The following is a 10,156-nucleotide window of genomic DNA, read 5'->3' on the forward strand; positions in this document are numbered from 1 at the left end:
GGCGACCCCCGTCGGCGGGGCGGCAGGAGAGAGCGAGCGTCGAGCGCGGACCCGGATCCCGCGAGAGAAGGGGTCGAACCTCGCTGTGAGGCAGCTGAGGAGCGCCCGCTCCCGGGCAGCGCACGCAGCAATCACGCTGCTCCGTCCGGACCGCAGGGGTTTTGAAACGCCCGGCGTGACCACGCGCACGCGCCCGCGCCCGCCGCGGCCTCTCCCCCTCCCTCGGAGGCCGGACCGCCGCAGACCCCGCCCCCGGGGCCGGCCAGCCCCTCGCCTACCCGTGCCGACCACCACCCCACCCTATCAGGGCCCAACCGTCCTCCTTTGGGCACACCAACGCCACAGAGAGCGCTCACCCAACTCCTACTCACGCCTCTGAGACCAACTTGCCTTAAACCCACACCTCAGGGGTTGATACCTCACTCCTGTAGCCACTCTAGAGTATGCCCACAGACTAGCTCTGTGAAGTTGGAAAATAGAATATTTATTTATGTATTTTCAGTACTCTCTATACCCAACGTGGGGCTTCAGCTCAGGACCCAAGATTGAGAGTCCCATGGTCTACTGATTGAGTCAGGCAGGCACCCCTAGAATATATATATATATATATATATATATATATATATATATATATATATCTAGATATCTAGATATCTAGATATCTAGATATCTAGATATCGATATAGATATAGATATAAATACTTTAAAAAATATATTTTTAAAGACCTTTCTCCTAAAACTGTGGTAACAACACCTCTTTTATCACTCTTCTCTGTTGATCCAACTCCTACCGACATTGAATGAATCAAGTATCAAAAACACTTCTGACTTCCTTTACTCAGCTTTCTTGTCACCTGCAAGGTACTAAGAAAATCCTTATAACCTGCTCCAAGAAAGAAACCCTGAAAGCAGTAAATTAGTACACTTCAGCTAATTTAAGTAAAAATATGTCTTGAAAAGGGTAGTTCTTAAGAGTATGAGCCTTAGATTTGAACCCTGGATTGGAATGCCTGCTCAGCCATCTACTAATTTGTGAACCTTGAGCAAAGTTCTTAATTTCACTGAAGTTCAACATCCCCATCAGTAAAATGTGATAAGAATGTGTTCGCGCCCAGGGTTGGTGTGTAAAGATTAAATAAGATAACATACATAAAACTATGATAATGCTTGACACATAGCAAGTCCTTAATAAGTGGATTCAAAAGTTAGTTATTTTTCAAGTACAAATACTTTGCAAAATGCTTTCCTTTCACATTTATTCTTTTATTTAATCCTCATTAAAAAAAAAAAAAAATCCAGGGCTTCTGCATGGCTCAGTCCATTAACTGTCTGACTTCAGCTCAGGTCATGATTTCACTGCTTGTGAGCTTGAGCTCCCTGTCTGGCTCTGTGCTGACAGCTCAGAGCCTGGCGCCTGCTTTAGATTCTGTCTCTCTCTCTCTCTCTCTCTCTCTCTCTGCCCTTCCCCCCCCCACCCCCGTCTGTCTCTCTCAAAAATAAAACAATAAACATTAAATAGTTATTTACAGTAGGTATCTCCATTTTACCCACAGAGAAACTGAACACCTGAGAGATTGAATAGACAAGTTAAATTTTACCCACGTGATGAACAGAAAACCTGGGAATCAAAATCTAGTTTTCTAACTCCCAGTCCAGTCAATGTTGGGAGTTTATTTTCAGTGGACTATTATTTCATAACTTCTCTATCCTCCAACTTCCAACACCTCCTCCTCCAAACATATTCTCAGCTTCCTGTTTTACTGAAAAAAAGAAAAGCAATAAAATAAAATTTTAAAAAAGAGCATCCTAAGTTCTCACCATCAACAACTACCCACCTCTCTGTATGGGCAAACTGTCTTTGCCTTACTGCCTATTACTATCAACTATTTTGCTCTTACCTAAGGCCAGCTCCTGTATTTGGACTTGTCCACTAGATCTTATCCCCTCTTGCTTAGTCAAAGACATCACCCAGCAACATCCTTTCTTTCTCCTGAATTATCATTTGTCCCCTTTCTTGGATCATTGACACCAGCACATAAACAAGCTGAGGGACACCTGACTGGCTCAGTGGGTGCAGCATGCTCCCACTTATGATCTTAGGGTTGTTAAGTTTGAGCCCCATGTTGGGTGCAGAGATTGCTTAAAAATAAAATATTTAAGGGACACCTGGGTGACTCAGTGGGTAAGCATTCAACCCTTGGTTTTGGCTCAGGTCATGATCTCATGGTTCATGGGCTCGAACTCCTGCTTAGGATTCTCTCTCCCTCTCTCTCTGCCCCTCCCTGGCTCTCTCTCCTTCTTTCTGAATAAATAAATAAATAAATAAATAAATAAATAAATAAATAACTTCAAAAATAAAGTATTTTAAAAAATAAAAAATAACATCCCCAAAGGCAAGGGAATTAAAAGCAAAAGTGAATTACTGGGACCTTATGAAGATAAAAAGCTTCTGCACAGCAAAGGAAACAACCAACAAAACTAAAAGGCAACCAATGGAATGGGAAAAGATATTTGCAAATGACATATCGGACAAAGGGCTAGTATCTAAAATCTATAAAGAGCTCACCAAACTCCACACCCGAAAAACAAATAACCCAGTGAAGAAATGGGCAGAAAACATGAATAGACACTTCTCTAAAGAAGACATCCAGATGGCCAACAGGCACATGAAAAGATGTTCAGCATCGCTCCTTATCAGGGAAATACAAATCAAAACCACACTCAGATATCACCTCACGCCAGTCAGAGTGGCCAAAATGAACAAATCAGGAGACTATAGATGCTGGAGAGGATGTGGAGAAACGGGAACCCTCTTGCACTGTTGGTGGGAATGCAAATTGGTGCAGCCGCTCTGGAAAGCAGTGTGGAGGTTCCTCAGAAAATTAAAAATAGACCTACCCTATGACCCAGCAATAGCACTGCTAGGAATTTATCCAAGGGATACAGGACTACTGATGCATAGGGGCACTTGTATCCCAATGTTCATAGCAGCACTGTCAACAATAGCCAAATTATGGAAAGAGCCTAAATGTCCATCAACTGATGAATGGATAAAGAAATTGTGGTATATATACACAATGGAATACTACGTGGCAATGAGAAAAAAATGAAATATGGCCCTTTGTAGCAACGTGGATGGAACTGGAGAGTGTAATGCTAAGTGAAATAAGCCATACAGAGAAAGACAGATACCATATGGTTTCACTCTTATGTGGATCCTGAGAAACTTAACAGGAACCCATGGGGGAGGGGAAGGAAAAAAAAAAAAAAAAGAGGTTAGAGTGGGAGAGAGCCAAAGCATAAGAGACTGTTAAAAACTGAGAACAAACTGAGGGTTGATGGGGGGTGGGAGGGAGGGGAGGGTGGGTGATGGGTATTGAGGAGGGCACCTTTTGGGATGAGCACTGGGTATTGTATGGAAACCAATATGTCAATAAATTTCATATATATAAAAAATAAATAAATAAATAAAAAATAAAAAAATAAAAAAAATAAAAAATAAATAAAAAAAAAAGCCTATACTGGGGCGCATGGGTGGCTCAGTGGGTTGAGCATCTGACTTCGGCTCAAGTCATGATCTTGCGGTCTGTGAGTTCGAACCCCGCATCGGGCTCTGTGCTGATGGCCCAGAGCCTGGAGCCTGCTTCGGATTCTGTGTCTCCCTCTCTCTCTGACCCTCCCCCACTCATGCTCTGTCTCTCTCTCTCTCTGTCAAAAATAAATTTAAAAAAACATTTTAAAAAAAAGCCCATACTCTTTCCATAATTAAAAACAAAAAAATACTTTTGACCTAATTATTCAGGTTGTAAAAGTCAAAAACAAATGGAGACCACCCTCAAAAATTCCCTGAACAGAAAAAAGCAGTTAGTTGTACAAAGTTTAATTTAATTTATTTTGCAAGGCTAACTTAACCTGGGTCATTTCTTGCTTATGCTTCTGAAAATAATAAGCAAAATTTAAACTGTTTCCCAAGGTTGGTATGAGGTAACCACTGATCAATTCCTTATCATTTAAGAAAACTCTAATATTATAACCAACCACTGTGAAGAGTAATCACTGCTTTCTCACTATATAAGCTGCTTTATAACCCCTGAGCCTCATTCCATTTCTTGGTTTTGAGTGCTCTTGGTTTGCAGGGTTTTGGTGTGCACAAGAAACTTATACTAATCACTACTTTGGTAATTCATTGGTTTTTCTACTACTTCTAAACTTTTGACAACATACTCCCCCCCATCTCTTCTACTCTGTTTACAGTAAAACCTCTCTAAAGTGTGGTCTGTACCTGGTGTCTCTTACCATTTTCTTTCACCCTGGCCACTCCACTAAACAGTTCTTGTCAGGTTGATAAATGCACTTTTCATTCTTCATCTTATTTGACTGTTCAGCAGCATTTGACCCAAGTGATTTCTTCTTCTCTAAAATACATTCAAAAAAAATAATAAATAAATAAATAAATAAATAAATAAATAAATAATACTTTCATTTAGCTTCCAGAATACATCTCCTCCCCCCCACCCCACCCCCCCGCCCCCAACCTCTTTCTTCTTTCTTTCTCTTTTCCACCTACCTCACTGGCTGCTCCTTCTCATCCTCCTGATTCCTCATCATTCAGAATTCTACTTCTTTGTGTATGCCAGGACTCAGTGCTTGTATACCTCTCCTCTATCCATTCTTTTACTTGTGGGGATTTTATCTAGTTTCATCACTTTGCAAGCAATCTATATGCTGATGTATCCCTATTTTTTATGTCTACCCCATGCCTCACTTTCAAACTTCAGACTCATACCCAGCTGTCTATTCAACATATAGACAACCTGGTTATATAAACAGCCTTAATGTGTCCAAAAGTAAACTCTTGATATCCTCCCCCTCACTTGCTTTTCTTGCCAGTCTTTTCTATTTCAGTATATGTGGCAATTTCTTCATTTTCAGTTGCTTATGAAATCTTGGAAATCATTTTTAACTCTTTTATTCTCTCTCCTTTTTTAAGAATAGGCTCTTGGTCCAACATTAGGGCTGAACTCATGACCCCAAGGTCAAGAGTCCCATGCTCTACCAACTGAGCCAGCCAAGTGCCCCCTTGTTTTTTATTCTTATATCACCTATCCTACCTTTTAAGAAACCCTTGGTGCTATCTTCAAAATATATCTAGAGATTATCTATGTTCTACCTCTTCCCTGGGCCAACGGCTTGTCATTGCCTGCTTGGATTTTTTTTTATTATTTTTTTAAATGTTTATTTATTTTTGACAGAGAGAGAGAGAGAGAGAGAGAGAGACAGAGCATGAATGGGGGAGGGTCAGGGAGAGAGGGGGACACAGAATCCGAAGCAGGCTCCAGGCTCTGAGCTGTCAGCACAGAGCCCGACACAGGGCTCAAACCCACAGACTTCAAGATCCTGACCTGAGCCGAAGTCTGACACTCAACCAACTGAGCCACACAGGTGCCCCCGCTTGGATTTTTACAAATCTGGTTTCTCAGCTTCCACCCTTGCTCCACTGAAATCTATTCTCAAAACAGGAGCTGGGGTGATCATTTTATTTTATTTTTTTAACGTTTATTTATTATTGAGAGGCAGAGAGACACAGAGTGTGAGCAGGGGAGGGGGCAGAGAGAGGGGGAGACACAGAATCCAAAGTAGGCTCCAGGCTCCGAGCTGTCAGCACAGAGCCCCACACAGGGCTTGAACTCACAAACTGTGAGATCATGACCTGAGCCAAAGTTGGTTGCCTAATCAACTGAGCCACCCAGGTGTCCCATGGGGTGATCATTTTAAACGGTCATGTCACCCTTCTAAACAAAACTCTCCTATAACCTCCCATCTCATGAAGAATAAAAAAATTCTTAAAGATGGTGCTCTAACAGGAACAAAACATAAGAGACTCTTAAATATAGAGAGCGAACAGAGCATGCACCAGTGTGAGCAGGAAAGGAGCAGAGAGAGTGGGAGAGAGAGAGAATCCCAGGCAGGTTCTGCACTGCTAGCACAGAGCCCGATGCCAGGCTCGAACTCACAAACCATGAGATCATGAGCAGAAACCAAGTCGGAAGCTTAGCAAACTGAGCCACCCAGGCGCCCCCAGAAATGTACTTTTGCACACTTGTTGTTGTTCACTCTACCCCCCCCACCCCCACCTAATTCCTATTGATCCTTTTAATCTCACTTAGATGTCAATTCCTCTAGAAACCCTTCACTGACATAACCTACTCTCTTCCTGCCAACTCTGAAGAAAAGGTAGGGAAGGATTGTGCAGATGTAGATAAACTGAGAAGTTTAAAGAAATTCAACTTCTCAGTACACTTGGGTGGCTCAGTCAGTTTGTAATGCCCCCGATTTCGAATCCAGAGAGACCACCAAGGAGCCAATACCGATGCAAACGCACGAGGGTTTATTTGCAAGCTCAAGCTTGGGCCCAAGTATACCCAACACAGCAGAGCAGGGACTTGGACCCCTAGGTTAAGAGGCGTAGCAGTTTTATAGGGGCCAGTGGCCAATGAGATTGTAACACACACAGAAAGTTGCATAGTCATGTTAGTCCACACGCAGGTGGCCAGTTGAATTACAATTTACCCTATAGTAACTGTTTGAACTAGCCTATCACTCTGGTCAGAATTGGCGCGCAAGTTTGGCGGGCAAAAGGCAGGGTTTACACTCTTTGGCGGTTAGGGGTTCCGCGTTCCTATATGAGCCAGTTTCCAGTAAGGGTGTGCTCTGCGGCTTGACTAGGGTGGGGGAGTGTCTTAAGCAATAAGTAGGTCATGTGGGGGTTATACATGAGATGGTGGGTGTAGCATAAAATGGAGTTAGTCTTGCTCTGCTTGTCCAGGGGTAGGGGGTTTTTGTTAAATTCCTTGGGTCCCACAAGTTAAGCATCTGACTCTTGATCTCAGCTCATATCTTCATCTCAGGGTCGTGAGTTCAAGCCCCATGTTGGGCTCCTTGCTAGGTGTGAATGAAGCCTACTTAAAAACAATAATAATAGGGCACCTGGGTGGCTCAGTCAGTTAAGCGTCTGACTCTTGGTTTCAGCTCAGGTCATGATCTCACAGTTCATGGGTTCAAGCCCCATATCAGACTCTGTACTGAAGTGTAGAGCCTGCTCAGGACTCTCTCTCTCTCCCTCTTTCTTCCCCTCTCTCCCTCACATACTCTATCTCTCTCAAAATAAATAAACTTAATAAAAATATCTTTAAAAATAACAAAATAAAGAAATTAAACTTTGAAATGAAATTAGAAAACTGTAGTCAAGATCTCTTTAAATCATGGTTGACATTCTTTAAGAATTTTATAAAATCTCTTAAGCCTCATGGACCTGAAGTATAGAGGAAAGATCATGAACTTTGATGTCAAAAAAGCCTGAATTCAAATTCCACTTCACCTCTCCTTTGGGCAGTTACTTAAAAGCTAATAGAACTTCTACCCTATGTGTTATTTTTGGCTTTCAAATAGATAGGATGCTTTCTAAGGGAAAAGGTCTGTGACTTTGAGCGAGTATTTGTCTCTTTCCGGGCATTGAGGAAGCACACAAAGATGAGCTATTAACATCTGTGATTTACCCATATCTATGTCTGTTAGCTTTGGTTTATTTCTCCCATTGTGATCAGCAATAAAACCTTTGTTATGGAAAGAGCCTGCCTAGGAAATAAAGAAAGGAACTGGAACCACAGAGGAGCACAAAGTGTCAGGAGCCCTAAACAGGAAAGGTTTAAATTGGATTTGAGATTGGCATTAATGGTTAGATTGGATTTTTCCTCTGTATAGCACAGTGATTAAGAGCATAGATTTCAGAGCCTGACAGACCTGAGTCTTAATGTGTGACTATGACACCTAATAGTCTGTGACCCTGGCAAAGTTATTTAATACCTCACAATTTCTGTATCCATAAAATGGAATAATTGTCACCGTTGTTATAAGGTTGTTGCAAGGCTTAACTGAGAAAATACACATAAAAAGGTTTAGCATAGTGCTTACCTTGATATACTTTCCAGTTACGTTGGAATTCCAAGTCAGTCATTGGAATCTATCGAGTAACTGGTAGTATTTGAAATTATAGACCCCTTCCAATAGTACTTGGCATATAGTGTTAATTGATTGACCCCAAAACCTAAATTATGGTTGATTTAGTCTCATAGGTCTTTAAAGGGGAAATCTTTAAATACACTGCTAATATCCACTAATAATAATGTGCTTTATTTCATGAATCAGTTTCAAAGGGATTTTGATTATACCTTTGCTTTGCATTGAAAATCATTAGTACTAATTTTACAAAATAGCAAAAGTTCTACAAATAGTGGAGATACTAGTGTCAAAACAGTGTCTAGGTTTAATCTACAAGTTCCTCTATATCTTATGATTTGAGGCAAGTCATTTGATCTCGTTAGGCTTCCCTTCATCTGTAAAGGTAGGGAATAATTATCTTTCCTTACAAGATATTTGAGAGTTAAATGCAGTACTTGGCTCATCATTCATAGTATCGGCAGTTTTGAAGGGTTTTGTTTAAGGCCAAATTGATGAGACTGAGAATTAGGTAAAATATGTTTTTGGAAACCCTTTAATTTCCATATTCAAATATGACAACAACATTCTAGGTATGTAATTGAAAATGGTTCCTTTTATAATGTATATTAATGTGAAGTGACAGGAGAGCTAAGGTTTTGTTTTGTTTTGTTTTGTCTTCCAATCCCTGTGCCCAAAGTGGTGCTGAGCCAGCCAGGCACCTGAGCTAAGAGTTTTTGTTGTTCTTCTTAGCTGTTAGTAGTCATATCCCAAGTCAAGAAGGGCTACTCATTAGAGATGGTCCTTGACTGAGTCATTGCAAGATGATTTTGAGCAGCTGTCTTACTGAAGGCATGGGAGTAAGCCATTCGTTTGCAGCATCTGGCTATTGGTGTCGTTTCCCCAAACTTGTTCTAAAGGCTTACTTCTGAAAGCTAAGAGCTCACTGTGGGTACTCCCAGCCTAGGACTTGCTCTTTCACAGGCTGGAGCCTGTGTAAAGACTAAATTTTGAGACTGCATTAGAATCTTAAATTATAAGAACAAAAATGATTTAATGTGAGTGCTCATGGTTTCTACCATTCATTCCCTCCTCTCAATTCGACGAGTTAATGGAGTTAGAACAATTCATTGGACTCCTAAAATGCAGATTCATGGGGAATAGAAGATGGAAGGATAATGGGAAGAAAGGAGGAATTCAGTCAAGAGAGATTGGGTCAATCTACATAATAAAAACTGTGACAAAGGGTGAGGGAGGGGGAAGGGTAGAGTAAGGTTTTACAATTTTTCCTTTTTGAAGTTATAAAACTTAAAAAAAAAACCTGTCATCCTAACACAGCTAATCTCATATTTGTATATTAGTGAAGCAATCATATTTATTTTGACCATTCATTAACGATTCTATAGCATTCTAACACTAACGCTGCCCTAGAACATCATCCTCAGGGACAATCTCCACTTCTGTGACCATTTGGTGCATTCTTTTCTGTAACATTCACTTGATGCTTAATCACATAATGCCTAAAATCTAAGAAATCTCATGCTATTATGTAACAATGTGGTGGGGAGGAGAGGCCTACTGGATTGGAAGTCTGGAAATAAGAATTGTAGCGCACAGTCTGTCACTGGCTTCCTGTGTGACAGACAAGCTCGTTTTATTTAAGACCGTTTCTTCAACTACAAAATGAGTTTCTGAAACTGAAATAAATAACTAAGGCTTCTTTCTGGCTTAAACCTTGTTTTTTGGTAATCTCCCTCATTAAATACTCTTAATATACATTATATCAGTTAATTATCTCAATAGTTGTGTGAATGAATGTCAACCCAGATATTATGTTCTCTAGGAAGTCTTCTTGGGGTTGTGTAATGGGTGCCCAGTTTGGATTGTGATCTCTGTGCCTCTATAATAAGCACTGTGGACTGGCCTGTAATGCAATTTAAAATAATATTTCTATGCTTAATATTTCCTTCCCACAAAACTGTAAGTTTCCTGAGGGATTTATAAATTATATAAACTCCAACACTTAAACAGTACCTAGCACAGGTATTTAATGAAATGAATGAATGGAGTTCCATCCAGTACTAGAAACTTGTGCAATAAAACCACTGGTAAGCCATTGCTACAAGTTAATAACTAAGGAATCTATATCTTGCATTAAAGC

This window comes from Lynx rufus, unplaced genomic scaffold (assembly GCF_022079265.1).
Source record: "Lynx rufus isolate CCGP_SWC_20201006 ecotype Redwood Valley unplaced genomic scaffold, mLynRuf1.p SCAF_2, whole genome shotgun sequence".
NCBI lineage: Eukaryota > Metazoa > Chordata > Mammalia > Carnivora > Felidae > Lynx > Lynx rufus.